The 15,953-nt window shown below is 45.9% G+C and overlaps 1 protein-coding gene across 7 annotated transcripts in view; it reads right to left on the reverse strand.

The window, feature by feature from the left end:
- The window catches only part of NPFFR2 (neuropeptide FF receptor 2), a 45,433-nt gene extending 30,690 nt beyond the window's left edge, over positions 1-14,743 (reverse strand). For 3 of the 7 annotated variants that reach the window (XM_005304132.4, XM_065595951.1, XM_065595950.1), the window contains exon 1: positions 14,604-14,741. The gene's annotated coding sequence lies outside the window, so the exon portion shown is untranslated. Of the gene's footprint in view, positions 1-14,603 lie in introns of all 7 variants that reach the window. The other 4 variants (XM_042856333.2, XM_065595952.1, XM_065595948.1 and 1 more) reach the window with 3 other exon arrangements.
- Positions 14,744-15,953: the final 1,210 nt, after the last annotated feature.

Genomic DNA, 15,953 nt, shown 5'->3' on the forward strand with positions numbered 1-15,953 from the left:
CCTAGAAGAACTCCTCTGAAAACAATACTACTTTTGTATATTTAATTCAACACATGAATTGTAGAAAACAGGAGCAAATATTTGGGAATTATAAGGACTGGAAGAACGGTAAAATAGGCCAGAGCAATTGTATCAATGTAAACAGAGAAGAGAGACAGAATGGAGGTGGAGTGTCAGACACCTAGCTGTACTTCTTACTTGTTTAGTTTGTGCACAGGTGACTAAACAAAATTGGAGAGGAGGAAAGAATGTGAGAAGGGGCTGAAAGCTGTGGATCCCAGCTGTGGCGAGCGGGGGGTGAATGGAAAGAGGGGGTGCTGCTGGCATGGAACCCCTTCCCCACCAGAGTTACTTGGTGATTGTTCTGTGGGATTCTGTTCTGGGCAAGTAGGGAGGGGGAGAACAGAGATAGGGCTGGTCACACTTTTTCACCCAAAGCTCATAGGGCAAATGGAAGCAAGTTACTGCAGACTGAGTCTGCAATAACTAGCACAGGTTCCCCCTCTATCGTGGCTTAATTTGTGCCAGGGCCTGGCAGTTCAGAGCCCCGGGACCTCTGGGTCAGGCAGTTCAGAGCCCCGGGACCTCTGGGTCAGGCAGTTCAGAGCCCCGGGACCTCTGGGCTTGCAGCATCGGTTATGAAAGTAAAAAAATTACTTGAGCCCCGGCACCTCTTTCATTCCAAGTTAAGCACTGCTCTCTGTGCTGTGGAATCCTCCCATGCTGCCTGGCACTGCATGAAGCCAGAGAGCCGGCCAGCAATGCAGAAGCCAGGGGCCACACTTTCTTTTATCTGTTCTGTTCACTTCCTCTGGGGCACCTGGTATTGGTTACTGTCGGAAGGCAGGATACTGGGCTAGATGGACCTTTGGTCTGACCCAGTGTGGCCTTGATTTCTGGCAGATCCCCTGAGATCCGCTTGGGCCAAGGAACAGACTAGCATTTGGGTGCTACTATATAGAATGATCGGCTCATGTTTCTAGTGTTCCAGGAGAGTTATGATGACATGGAAAAAAGCTGGAGAGAGAGAATTTAAGCAAAACAATCAGCTATTTAAATGTGGGCAGAAACAACTGAATGGTAAATAGATTTTCAACATTAAGTTTGTTGTATTATTCCATTAGTGCAGTCATTTTGGCCAAGTATGCGAACAGCTCTCCTCCAGCCACGGCAGCATGGGAGCCAGAGGATGGTAGGATGTTCACCGATCAGAAAAATGAACAAGGCAATAATCTGTGCTCCGTGTACAGGTGACCTGGATAAATCTCCAGGTCCCGTTCTGCTTTAAGCCTAGCAGTTTAGGACACTCTTAGCTTGATTAATCTATTCGGTTTGCTATAGCTATTTTAATGGGTCTTGAGATACTTGTAATGTTGTTACTATAACTTCCTTTCACAACCAAGTTGCATTTAATATGTAGTAACTTAGGCCTAGACTTCCATGTTCCTTCTAGCCTTGACGAAGAGTATGTCCTCACAGCGGCTGGGAGGTACAATTCCCAGCCCATGTAGACATATGTTCATTAGCTCTGCTAGAGCCTAAAAATAGCAGTGAGGCTGTGGCGGTGTGGCGCCCCAAGCGGAAAAAAAAAAATACCGCGATCGCAATTGCGATCAGCAGCACTCCAGCGGCAGCTCCACAGCACCGCTTTCTTCTTCAGCAGGAATTCGGCGGCAGGTGCTTCCCTCTGAGAGGGACCCACTGCCGAATTGCCACCGAACAGCCCGACGTGCCACCCCTTCCCCTTGGCCGCCCTAAGCATCTGCTTGCTGGGCTGGTGCCTGGAGCCAGCCCTGCATATGTGTGTCTGCCAGCGCTGGGAACTACACCTCCTAGCTACTGTGTAGACATACCCTGGATCAGTGCAGGGACAAGGAGTCATGGCTTCTTCCTTTGCTGCTCCCTTGGCTAGGGTAATCAAACACCCTATTACAAATGTTCCAGGTTGACAGGGACCTCTGGTGAATCATAATAAAACAGGAGCATTGCTAAGTATGTCAGCTGTGTCTCCAGGCTGGTGATGGCATTTCAAGGAACCACCTTCTCCTCCCTGGAGATGGAGCCTCCCTGTCAGAAATGCAGCATGGAGTCTGATTCTCCACTGCCTTGCACCTTGCATAGCCCTTGACACTTGGGCGAAGTGGGGGAAGAAATGCTATCAAATGTGAATGGTGCTATTTCACACTAACTTTGCACAAGTGTAAATGAAAGCAGCAGAGAGTCAGGCCCACAGACTTAGGTCTTCAGTTTGCTTGTGCCGTTGAATTTATCTCTTAATAAAAAAATTTGTTTTCTAGTATCCCTCCAAACTTTTTAATGTCATACAACAAAATACTAATCTTATATCCAGACACAAGCTAATATAACATAGCTGCTGGAAATGAGGACATTACTTTTATTTCCATCCACCATCATCCCACCACTTCCCAAGTTGCTTAAAAAAACAACAACAAAAAAGACAACCTACTTTCAGTAACATTTTTTATTAGTTCTTTAAGATGTACAATTTTGCAAGTAATTTAGATTGCCCAGGAAATTCATTTCCAGTTAAACTGCTATGAAACTGAAATATAAAATGTATCCCTTTGATATCCCCACAAACTCCTTCTATTCTGCCTCCGTCTCAGTGCTACTGTGCACTGCTAACTAGAAATCTGAATCATAATGAATATGGTCATGCAAGGAGTGCTTGCACCATGCTCCTCTGCACGGCTAGATTTCCACTGAGCTCCCCAGAAATTGCTGAGCCATAGAATTACTCAAATCACAAGTTATTTTAACCTATCAATGTCACTACCTGACATAAGAAAAGAACAGACATGGAGCCATACAGAGCCTAAAACTCTGAATACATTAATGGCAGCCCTAAGCTAATAGAATAACTTACATTTATATAGCGACTCTCATCCCAAAAGAGAGTATGCGCATTCTTTTGTATGAAGACAGGAGTCCCTTCACAGCTGTTTAACAGGGCACGGTAACATTACCAAGCACAACAGCTGTGGGTGGGAAGTGAAGAATAATATATCATAGCCAGATGAAACTACAGAGGGAATCTCTGGCCCTCGTCAGTTATCAAATTAAAGGGACAAGTCACAAACCAGTTGTAATAATATTGTAAGAGACTGAGGCCTTGTTTACACCGTGGAATTACCCCCATTGCAGCCTTTAGTGTAACTGCACTGGTGCAAATGTCCAGTGTAGACAAGGAAAGCGGAAGTTTACATACATGGAACCTATCTCTGCTTGAAACTTAGCTTAGCTAGTGCCAATCACAGCTTTCCTTGTCTAGACTGGGGGCTTCTGCTGGTGCTGCTATCTTGGTGACTGGCAATGATGGTTGCATCCCTGGCAGATCCGCAGTGCAGACAAGGACTGAGATCATCAGGGCTGTGTAGCTCTAGCTCAAAGTAGCGTCATTTTCTAGCTTGGCTTCTTACATATTACAATCAACTCATTAGCTGGAGGCCAACGCTCACCACTCTGTCTAATCTGAGCCATTATCTGGTTTGTAGTAGTCTGGGAACATGTGTAATTCTGTGGGCAAGTTAACGATAGAAAGGTAAGGGAGGTGACATTTGACCTGTAAGACTCATAACTTCAGGGGTGTCACCCCTCTGTGGCATGGCAGGAGGGACTTGCTGCCCCTCCTCCCAGCCCCCAGCTCCAGGTCCTCCAGTTGGTGGAAATTTTGATAATACAATGGCATCAGAAATAGATCGAGTTGGATATCATTCAAAAGTCCTTTCTCGCACGAACACCATGATACTAAACATGACAAACCTAGAACAATTATATAGATATATATTCAAGACATTGTTTAAAAATCAAAGTTTTTTGAATAATACTTTAACACAGGGGGAGCAAGGAAGGTACTCCTGGCTGGTTGTAGGAGCTGCAAGGGGCAAGGCAGGTAGTTGCTGGCAGGGACCAGGGGAACAAGGAAGGAGCTCCTGGCTGGCTGCTGGGACTCGACAAAGACAAGGGAAATGGCCCAGGGAAATGCAGTTAGTTACAGGGACGTGGCATGAGGCTGCTATACTTAAATGGTCCCTGGGTTGGAGCCTGGAGTAGTGGGTGGGCCCAAGTCCCCCACTCACCCCCCAACAGACACGGGGGAAGTGACTATGACCTGAGAGAAGGGAATTTAGACAGGCCCAGGGAAGGGACTGTATGTGGAACTGTTACCCCCTCTCCTCCAAAAGGGGGTCAAACTGAGACTCACTCAGCTGGAGAGCTGGGGTCACTATTGATTCAAGGAAAAGGCAAAGAGTCTCCAGGGAGGAAGTGCTGTGGGTGCTGCTCTCCTCCAGACCAGGAACCTTTGCAAACTAGCCAGATCCCAACTGAGGGTACCGTGATGGGCCCTATGGGACTGTGAAAGGACTGAGCCCGGGAAGGGCTGCAGGGACACACCAACTGAGGGTACCGTGATGGGCCCTATGGGGCTGTGAAAGGACTGAGCCCAGGAAGGGCAGCAGGGACACACCAACTGAGGGTACCGTGATGGGCCCTATGGGGCTGTTAAAGGACTGAGCTCGGGAAGGGCTGCAGGGACACACTAACTGAGGCTACTGTGATGATTGGACTGTTAAAGGACTAAGCCCAGGGAGGGCTACAGGACATTACTGAGGGCTCTGAGATAGGCCCAGTTAGATTGTGTACCCCAAAACGGGTTGGTTTGTTTTCGCACATGGACTGTGTTTGACTTGGCAGAGGGCTGAGTCATCGAAGACCTGCCTGACGAGCGCAGCAGCTGACGAGGCATTGTGAGCGGAGGAAATCGAGGAAAAGTTGCAGGCAAAGCACACACTCAACCAAGGGACACTTGCATGAGGTAAGTGTGCACCATTACAAACTCCTATTTTGCTTAGCCACCTTGTGGCTCACTATAGAAAACCCTGCAGTTACAATGCGGGGATGCATTGCCACAAATCAGTGAAATGGCCATCTGAGCTTAAAACTTATAAAACTTTAAAAGAGATATAGCTCTCAGTTCTAGATAATTAGTTTATAGGTGCTGGTAACCTGTCTCTGGCAGAGACTAGTACTTAATGTGTCAGCAGATGGGGTCAGATATTTACCCCAGGTTGCTTTATAACTATGAGCCCCATAATCCCCTCCCACCCAAAAACTTCCTGCCTCAGGGCATAAGCCAACCACTGTATCAGGAACAATGGAACTGGCGTCAGAGAGCCAATGTTCCCGGGAGCCTCTGTTAGTGATGGGTCACTTGTGGAAGAGGGAACATTGGGAGTTACCCAGCCACACAGAAAGAGCAATGCACAGGTTTTAATAAAGTTTTACTTGTTCAACTTAAACCTCCTTCAGCTTCACTTTTTCACTCTGCATATTCTTAATTGTCAAAGCATCTAACAAGTGTTGTAATAGTTTTCTATATTTTAAATTGAAATTTGCTGACCAGATGAGTCTCACAGTGAAGGCTGTGCACCAGTAGTGGTAGACTGCGCGCTCATAGTTTGTACTGCATAGGGGGTAGATATAAACATACGTGAACGTCTAATGTAATGCTTCTCCTTTGTAAGCTTTTGTGCACACAGTGTAGGATCTAGTCTGCCTAGTAGAAGGTTTTAATTTGTAATTGCCTATGCATACAGTACTAGCCTTTGAAATACTCAAGAAGCTAGCTTTGAATTCACTAACACTTATGCACGGGTCACTATTAGTGTTAGAGATGACGTTACACAGCTTCATATTATGAATATGCAAAAATGATGAGAAAAAGATGTGGCCAACAAGAAGTAGTAAAGACCAGGTCCACAAACAATTCCTTGCCTCTGCACTGAAGAGGAGTGAAGAGCATGTTGCATCTTTTACAGACCACTTCATCAATAATATGCCAAACCCATTTAACCGTGAATCACATCTGGAGGTGCTTATTGACACATCTACTGGACTGCATGTAATATCAGATGTACAAGAGCCTTTACTGAAAACAAATGGAGAGGTGCCCTTGATTCTAATAAGACAGGTAGCTTCTTCAGCCCCGTCATGAAGTCTGATATCAAAACATTTGCTGACATGGCCAAAAAGACCAAATTTAAATCTGGCAAGGGAGAGACAATCACAGCAGCCATCAGTCACAAAATTATTTTCTGCACAGCCCTGTCCTTAGCAAAAGATGATGTTTCAATGGTAACTGTTCTTAGTCACCCAATAGGACCTTTGCCTATGTCCCTTTTCCATGCTGATGGAACAATAACAACAGACAACACTGAATTAGGACATCAGGTGGAAGCTCAAGCTAAAAAGAATCCATGAGCTAACAGCATACAACAAAGAGTCCGTAGTGTACATCAGAGATATCATGGCTGTCCTACAAATGTAGCTGGAGACAAATTCCACACATTCATGAATTGTCTGCTAAGTAGTTGAGCTAGGTCCTAAAGGAGTTGACAAAGCTAACCCTGTAGGTGAAGTGTTTGACAAATATGAGAACAGTAACCCTGTGAAAACTGCAGAAAGACAGCACTGGACAGGATCTAATGTTGGATGCAAGTAGTATCAGGTGATTGGTGGCTGCTCTATGCCGCCATAGAAAAAGTTTCTAAACGTGGCATTCAACAAGCGGTCACTTGTAAAATTCCTCTGTGAATGTATGGTTCAAAATGCACCTGACGGGGTAGAAGCTTTCCCAGCACAAACTCTCCTTCTTGCTGGAAGCTTTTCCAATGGTAAAATAGCAAAGTCCATCACCGGTAGAGATGTTGAAGAAGCCCAAGACCTGCACAGTACTCAAGAGGAAGTGGACACAAGACTGCTTCTGCATGCTGTATGTGCCAATATGGCTTTTGGGTTGCTTGATGTCAAAGGAACCATAATATTTAGGTCACCTGATACAGATGTTTTGGTCCTTGCTGATCACTACTTTCCAAAAACGGACCACATAGATAAAATGTGGATTGAAATGTGCACTATTACCAGCACAACTGACTAGCATCGCTTCATACTTGTGATGCACTCACTCCTGACTTCCATAACATGCTTCCTGCTATACACGCAGTGACAGGATGTGACTCTGTGTCATCCCGATTTGGTATGGGGGGAAATCTATACTTAATATTGTCAAACCAAAGAGTGTTACCGCTTCAGAGATCTTGCCAAATTGGGAGATAGTGATGAACAAGCTGCAATTGCTCCAGCAAGGAAGTTGGTAGCAGAGCTGTATGACCACAGCAAGAAAAAAGGAGATCCACAGAGACTAGAATTGCTTGCACCTCAATCTAGCCATCAAAAAGGACAAGTCACTGGCCAAACTCGCACTATGTGAGGACAGTTTTGAAGAGCATGTCAAAAAAGCATCTTGGCAAACAAAGATTTGGATGTCTTCGCACATAGGTAAGCCAGATATTGGATCACCATTGCAACATAGATGGAAAAATGTGGATGATAAGCTAATTCTTCTTTTCTTCAAGGGCCTGGTGGCTTCTGAGCTTCTATGAGACCTTATTTGTCCCTGTACCAGTAAGGGTCGCTACACAATCAACTGTGTCTGTAGTCAGAACAATCTTTCCTGCACAGAACTGCGTTCATGCCAAGGCAATGAAGGTTGTGGTAACCCATGCACTCTTGACAGAGATCATGATGATGAACAAGATGACAATGATGATGTTGACTAGAAATGTCACCAGTGCTATTACATTCCAATGATACCTGGACAGATGTATTGTTAGATTTTTGTTTTACCCTTTAGATTGTTTTGTGAGGCTTTGATATCACAAATAAATCCATGTTTATGTCTTGAAATAATACATGGAACCATTAAACTAACAAAAATGAATGCAAATATTTCAAAGTGGTCATTTTAATGTGTTGGTGTTTATCCCTGTTACTTTGGTAAAAGCCCCACCTGACAGCTCCACATCATACCTCATCTTAAAGTAGACATAAAAAGCTTTCAAATTATGTATGATGTGAATGTAAGAGGGTACATTAAGTTGACCAAAGGAGTGGTTTCTGCTGCTTGCCTAAAATCACTTACCAAAACAAGAGACCACTTCCTGCTTTGGGTATTCCTAATTACTAGTGAAAAAGCTGTGTTCTAATGAGATTCTCATGCAGTAGATTTGCAGTTTCTATTGTAAAGGCTGTCACGATTATCAGGGTAGATGAGAGTTCTTTTTTAACATAAGAACACAGAACAACCGGATTAGATTTTTATAACAATGTGAAAAATTAATAGAGGCTTAGCTTTAAAAAATATGCAATATTTCTAACGTACATTTTCTAAAACTCCCTAAAACAGAAATAGTCTCACTGTAAAGTGTGTGGCAATGGGGATGGGGTGTCCACCCCACACAGGACTGGAAGCGGTTAAGGTGGCCAGGTAGGCCTACTAACTCCACAGGCTGTGGCCTCAAGGAGGAGTCAAGGAGCAGGGATTGATTGCAAGCAGGCTGCTGCTGGGAAAGGACAGTCACTCCCTGGGAAGAGGGAGGAGGGTTTGGAGCTGGTACACCCAGAGCAAGGAGGGGAGCCAGGAGTGGAAGGAAGCGGTCCAGGGAAGGGGCAGTGAGGGCTAGGAGAGGAAAGCTCGGAACTGCTGAGTTGAGGGTCCCTGGCCACTGGGGAAGTGGCACAGGCAGAGCAGTGAACTGGAAGACTGCTTGGGTCACTGTGGGAGTGACAGAGAATTTGGAGGAGTATACCCCTTCCTCCCAGAAGGGGGGGAAATGCTGAGTGACCTAGCTGGATGGCTGAGTCACAAAGAGGACACTGTGGTTCCTGGGAGGAGAGAGGAGTTGCAGACTGGAGAGAGAGCAAGAGATGGTGTGATGATATGTGACCACAGGAAGGGGGGGGGGGGTCACCCTCAAGTGCTAATTCCCAGAGTGACCAGGAGGAGGCGGTGAGTGGTGTGTCCCATCACACACATACAGAATATAGGACTGGTGACCAGGGGTTCCCACAGACACTCCTGCTACCTCTTGGTGAAACATTATCCTCCTAGCACCGAATTATAGAGAGCCTGATTGTGCAATCCATACACTGGTGAAGACTTGTGCAAGTGGTCCTACTGGCTTTAAGGAGAGCTTGTGTAAATAAACACCCAGCAGTGTAAGTAAGGGTTGCACAATGAGACCCTTAGAGTATGTGCCCTAATTTTCAGCAGGTGAATTGTCCCATCGATGGGACAATTCACCTGCTGAAAGTTGGGCATCTCTAAATATCTTGCTGGATTGGGGCCTTCGAGCCCAGGATCTGCCATTCCAATGTTGTTCACGGTCAGTCTCCCTTATGAGCCTATAAATTCGAGCTTGCCCAAGGAGGTAATTATTCAGTCATCTACCTAATGAAAGATAAAACCAAGGCTATGTAGTGGGAGAGTTAAGTTTCCTGCATCATTAGCTTAGATGGCCTTTTCATTACTTCAGTTGTCATGGGCAAAATTCAAAGGAGAAGATACTTAGCAATAAACGTAGGCCATCCCGTGTCTCCTCTCACCCTCCACGCCAATCATCACAAAGTACCCTCTGCTTTGATTTCTATAAGGAGTGTAATTTGAGGACAGCAACGAGAAAATGTAAATGCATGGTTTGGATCAATAGTATTTTTAATTGTCTAGAAACATGTCTTTCCTGATCATAACCTTTTCTGCTGCATTACCTGTTCTAATTTAAATACGTTTAATTTCGATCTTTCCCGTGACAGGGCAATGTCCATAATACTGTATTTCCAACACAGAATAGAGCAGCTGAAAAAAAAACCTCTTGTATCAATACCATTAAATACTTGGCTCATTTGCTACACTTGGCTGACTGGAACCTGTCTTAGGCTAGGTCTACACTACGGGGGGGGGGGGGAGATCGACCTAAGTTGCGTATTTTAGGTCGACTTACCTGGCTGTGAGGACGGCAGCGAGTCAACTGCTGCCGCTCTGCCACCGCTCTGCCATCGACTCCGCTTCCGCCTCTTGCCACGGTGGATTTCCGGAGTCGACGGCAGAACGATCAGGGATAGATTTTATCGCGTCTTCACTAGACGCGATAAGTCGATCCCCAATAGATCGATTGCTACCCACCGATCTGGCGGGTAGTGAAGACGTGCCCTTAGAATGAATAAGGTCTTGATCTGATCAAGTTCAAAGCACTGCCAGTGAGGTGCTAAGCAACCTACAACTACTTCTGAAGTCAATGGAAGTTAAAGGTGCTCAGCAGTTTACAGGATCAGGTGCTACACAGCTGACCTTGTGAAAATGACTTCTTTCAGCTTCATCTAGGGCAGTGGTTCCCAAACTTTAACAACCCACGAACCCCTTTAGCTAAAAAGTCAAGTCTCGTGAACCCCCTCCTAAAAATGAATATTTCCAGGGCTTTTCTCCTTTACCGGAGTATAAATTATAAAAAGCAATGATCTTGGAAATATAACATTTGTTTTTATGACATGCTTATTACACACAATTTATTATTATTTATCATTACAGTATTTGTATTACATTATGAAAACGGCAACACTCTTCCAAGATCTCACTTTCGTAGCTTGTATCACTTTGAATAAGCCTGTTATAAGATAAGGCTCCTATGTTTCATCAAGGAGTATCAAATGTGAAACAGCATGAAGGCATTTAAGAAGCCAACTCAAAGAGTTCCTCCTACACAAGCATTCATGTCTTGAGCAGTCCAGGCAAACAACGCACATTACAACAAAGCTTAAACTTGTTCTTCATAATAATTTTAAAAACAATACTAGCTGCTTATTTAATTTTAAAAACAGCAAAAAATATCCACCTCCCTTTCCATTTCTTATAAGGAGTCTTGAAGCTTAAATCTCCTCAGTGTGACAGATATGCTTGCTTTGATCTGCTTCGCTCTTGGAAGTCCAGGGGCTCCGGGCTGCTGTCCCCATGTTGCCCGTGGTTCGTAGGGACAGCTCTGTCTGCCATTAGGGAATTTTTTCCCGATAACCCCCTGTAACATTTTGTGAATCCCCAGGGGTTCGCGAACCTCAGTTTGGGAACCACTGATCTAGGTATACAATGTTCCATGTTCAGCATCTTAATCTTATCTTTCAAATCTTATTTCTGCAAGTACCTCCATTTCCTTCTGCACTGAGACAGAATGAATGAACGACACCAACTCACTGGAGTAAGGGCTGCAGGATCAGGTCCCATATCCGTGTATATCAGTATCTAATAAGTTTGGATTGATGAATGGAAGAGAGAGAATATAATGTGAAAAGATAAGGATTTGGACGTAATTTAGCTATTACAAGGTAACTTGTAACCAACAAGCCCCATGCAGCGTGAAATAAATATTCTAGTGGAAATCTTCACTGTTAAAAACCTGATGCTGTTTCTAAGACCCAAAAGTTGTGATGCCATGAGAGCTCAGATTCTGCAGTGCCCTGTGGTCCTCGTGGCATAAAGGGGTTGGAACCACTCCTGGGTAATAATTCTGGCATAAGGGGGGTCCCCAGGCACTGTATAGCTGCCACAACGGATCTACACTGTCCCCTGCAGCCCCCAGCATAAGGGGTTTACTGAGGGCATGTAATGGAGGAGAGGGTAGAACAGACTATACCCCAGCTATTCTGCACTACAGAATGGCCCCTGGAGAGGCTGCTGTAATTTAGGCTGGGTGCTGGGCATGCCCCCAGAAGATCCTGGAATATATACTGTGCAAAGTTGGCTTAAAGGTGTCAGAGTGTAGTAATGGAGGAATGGAGAGTCTGGCCTCAAAAATTGGAGGGCCAGATTTTGATAGCTTTCCTCATCTTGAAGAGTATCTGATTTCATCCTGAAGAGTATCTGGAGTAGTCCCACTATAAGTAGTGACTAGGACTATTTGTGGACTAAGGCACTTCTCAGTGTGAGAAAAGATATCAGATTCTGGCCATAAAAAAAGCCACTGGCTCGCTTATGTAAAAACAGAGCTGGGTAAAGGGTCTAATTCTGAACTGTTAAAATGAATTGAATCCCTCTCAAAAATGCAAAACACGGAGAAGGCACTACTAAACATGAGAAATGGTGACAGAATCTGGTCTTAGTTGAGGAATGAGACCCTTAACAGATTAAAATGTGAATTCTGAACACGAATACAAATATATTTTAAAATTGGTAAACCATGTACGGTGTCAAGCTTTCAGCCCATGTCCCTAGAAGTAATTCAGCCAAAAAGTGTCATCACATTTTACCATTTACTCAGGTGCGTATTGACACAGTATATTGTCTGATATACGAGTGATCCACTAGTAAATCATTCACATAACCTCATCCTGGAGCAAATCACCAAGCCCCATGTCACATTAGAAACTAAAGGGAAAATTAATTAGGGGAGTTTTGCCATGAACTTCAATTAATATTGTTACTGTATGTATTGCAGTAGCAGCCAGAGGCCCCTGTAAAGGATGAGGAATCCACTATACCCGGCATTGTACACACACAATAAAGAGAGTTGACCCAGAGAAACAACAAGGAGTCTGGTGGCACCTTAAAGACTAACAGATTTATTTGGGCATTTATTTTGACCCAGAGAGTTCACAATTTAAGTATGGGAGCAGGGTCAGGCCCAGAGAATTTATAAAACAGTTTGTAACAGGAACTATTCAGAAAAGTACCAGTGGGCAGCTTTCTGTGAAGTCTGCTGTGATCTCCACTGTATCCTCTATAAAGGAGCCACAGAGAAATCTTGTGGTTAAAATATTGGGATGGGGGAGGATTCAAAGAGTTCACCCTGACAGTCCATGAACTGCTGAAAGATTCTGCTCTCATTTGCATCTGTGCTCTTAACTCCAGGGAAGTAAATGGAGTGACTCCAGTTTAACAGCAGTCAGACTCCAGCCCAGAATCTGTAATTGTTTTGTTTGGTGACATTATACACTGTAGCTCCTGAGATGTAATCAGAACTGATATTTAGAAGATACTAAGGAAAATGAGGTGTTTTAAGCGCTAGGTATGTTTCGCCTGCTGCTTGTAACCATGGATATGCAAATAAAAGGAAAGATAGGAAATGGAAAACATTTTCTTCTCCATTTAGAAGAGAACCTGAATGCTCAAATCACCCCCTAAAGGCCTATTGTGAGGCAAACGCGCAATATGTCAGGCTGGGTACAAAGTATTACGTTTTATGATAAAGAACAATAGCACCAACTTGTTTTAATGGATGTCTTTCAGGTTGGTTTTCAGTGCTAACTTGTCGTCTTAGGGTCTGATTCTCCTCTCACTTGCACCAGTATACATTTGGGATGGGTCCATTTTAATAAATTAAAAACGAGTGTGGCAGGACAAAAGAACCAGTGTGTACAGTAGAACTTGGCTGCTGTTCTACTGCATCCACAGTAAATAATACAGCTGCCCCTGAGTAAGTGCACATCTATGGGCCAGATCCTCTGCTGCTGTAAGCCAATACCTCTATGCCAATTCAAAGCAGCCGAGGATCAGCCCTATAGCAAAATCATTTCAAGTATGGGGATTTCCACCCTATATATCGTTAGCCATTCACAGTTTAGCACAGGAAAAACACAGCCACATTGCCTGACCGGCGCAAATAAACATTATCGTTCATCTAGAGGCAAATCCATCAATTTTGCCAGTCCAGGTGATGATAACCCAGAGCTCCACACATTATTTAACACATGAAATGAAACTGACCGCTCCTTTGAATTGTAGCTCCCTCCGGACACAGTGTCTGATTTCTTCATAGTTGAGTAGCTAGTGTGCTTTTAAACCATTTTCACACTATCACCATCCTAGTCTTCCCACAGTTTTTGTACCAATTAAATAAACTATATTGGCTAGAATCGAATGTAGTTACATTGGTGCGACCCATCTAGTGTGGAAGCAGATATACCAGCGTCAAAGTGCTTATACCACATAGCTCATTTCTGTCAATGATCATTATACCTATATGAGCACTTTTTAACAGTATAACTGTGCCAGGCTGGAGGAGTTACCTCCTTGTAACTATATCGGTTTATAAACCCAGTTCCTTAGAGTAGTACAAAAGCTGGGCGTGAATCAATCCTAAGAATAACAGTTTTCACTACACTGTCTTTACATGTAAAATTACAGAGTCCATTAACTGACGTGAAACCCCTTCAGCCAAATGGAGACGCTGAAGGTGTCAAGGAGCAGGTCTATTTCAAAAGTGGGAAGGAAGCGCTACTTCAGTGCCTCTAGCACACTGACACTTCAGAGCCATTTCTCCCCTGTGGCAGGCGTGAAACATTTTCTTGTGGGTCGACGACGTCCAGACTCGTCCGTTTTTGTCAGGATTTCCAACCTGTTACTCGGCAGGGTTGGAAAGACTCCGCTCACGGGTCCAGACGCTGAAACACAACCGAGCCGAGCCAACACTCCCGGTTTGGGCGGAAGGACAGCCTGGCACGAACTGCCCCGCACACAGCAGCGGAGACAAACCAGCGCTTGGACCCAGCCTGCCTAGCCGGGACCCGGACAGAAGGGAGGCAGGAGTCAGCCACCGGCGGCGCCGGCCGGCAGCAGGGGTCGGTGTGATCCGCCGGCTGCCCCCCGGCATGCACACAGCGGCCCCCGCGCTCCGCCAGCCGAGTTTCCGAACACGCGTGGGGCCGGCTGCCGGCTCCGCCCTGCCCTCGCCCGGCCCGGCTCCCCGTGCCCACCCTACCTGGTCAGCGCAGGGGCTCCGCGGCGTTCCCCTCCTGGCCCGGCCCCACGTGCTCCATGGCCCGGGAGCTGCGCGGCGAGCCGGGCGCTCTGCCCGCTAGCCGAGGGGGCCCCAGCCCTGCCCCGCTGCCGGGGCCGGCATTTGAGCAGCATTGGAGAGGGGCGGACCTGGGGGGGCGGGCGGCCCTTCCCCGTCTTGCGGGAACGGAGGAGGGAGGGAGTCAGAGACGAGCCGTCTGTAGCCAGCCAGAGAAATGCCGCAGAGAGACACACACCCAACGCCCGGAGTGCCCGCCCCCCAGCCCAGTGCAGCCACCACTCACCCCGCTCGGCCCCCCAGCAGCAGCCCCTGGGCGTCCTTCCGCAGCTCGCCTCCGTCCGCACCCAGGGGTGGCCGGAGCCCCGCTTCGCTGCTCTGGGGAGCCCCAGTGGTGTGTGTGGTGGGAAGCGGAGAGCGAGTGGGAACATCAGGCAACATCTACTTCCTAGCAAGGGTCTAGTCCACCCCTCGAGCAAGGGATGGAGGAGGTGTTGGTTGCCTAACGTGTGTCTTCCATCTCTGCCTACTGTGCTTCTAACTCCTCTTTGCATTAACTACTCCAGCTCCCGCTTTAGCCAGGGAATCACAGAGAAGGTATGGCTGGAAGAGACCATGAGAAGACTTGATGACCAGCCCCCTGCCCTCAGGCAGGACCAAGTAAGCTAAAACTATCCCTGACAGGGGTTTGTACAGCCTGTTTTTAATCTCCAGTGATGGGGATTCTGCAACCCCCCTTGGAAGCCTGTTCCAGAGCTTAACTACCCTTAGAGTTAGAAAGTTTTTCCTATTATGTCATCTTAATCTCCCTTGCTGCCCATTTTTTGTTCTACCTTCAGTGGAGGTGGGGAACAATTGATCACTATCCTCTTTATAACAGCCCTTAATATATTGGAAGACTGTTATCAGGTCCCTCCTCAGTCTTCTTTCCTCCAAGACATGCTAGCAAGTATATTAAATTTGAAGGATATCTCTCTACTAACAATAATAATTAATAAATAAACCACATCCTGAAAGAACTTTCCCAAACCCCATCTTCTGGCTGTCAGCCAACTGCCCAGCCTCTCCAAGCTCATCATCAGAAGCAAGATTCCCACAGACCAGGACACACCAATTCAAAGCAGCACCACCAGCCAAAGCCATAACAACAGATTCAAAACCTGCAGACATATCTCTGCCGCTATAATGATCAATACCCCCCACACCACACCTTTCAAGATCCGTGGGTCTACACATACCTACCACAACATGTGGTGTACCTCAGCCAGTGCACTAACTGCCCCAATAACAACTAAGTGAAATGAGACAATCACT

This window comes from Chrysemys picta, chromosome 5, assembly GCF_011386835.1.
Source record: "Chrysemys picta bellii isolate R12L10 chromosome 5, ASM1138683v2, whole genome shotgun sequence".
Lineage (NCBI taxonomy): Eukaryota > Metazoa > Chordata > Testudines > Emydidae > Chrysemys > Chrysemys picta.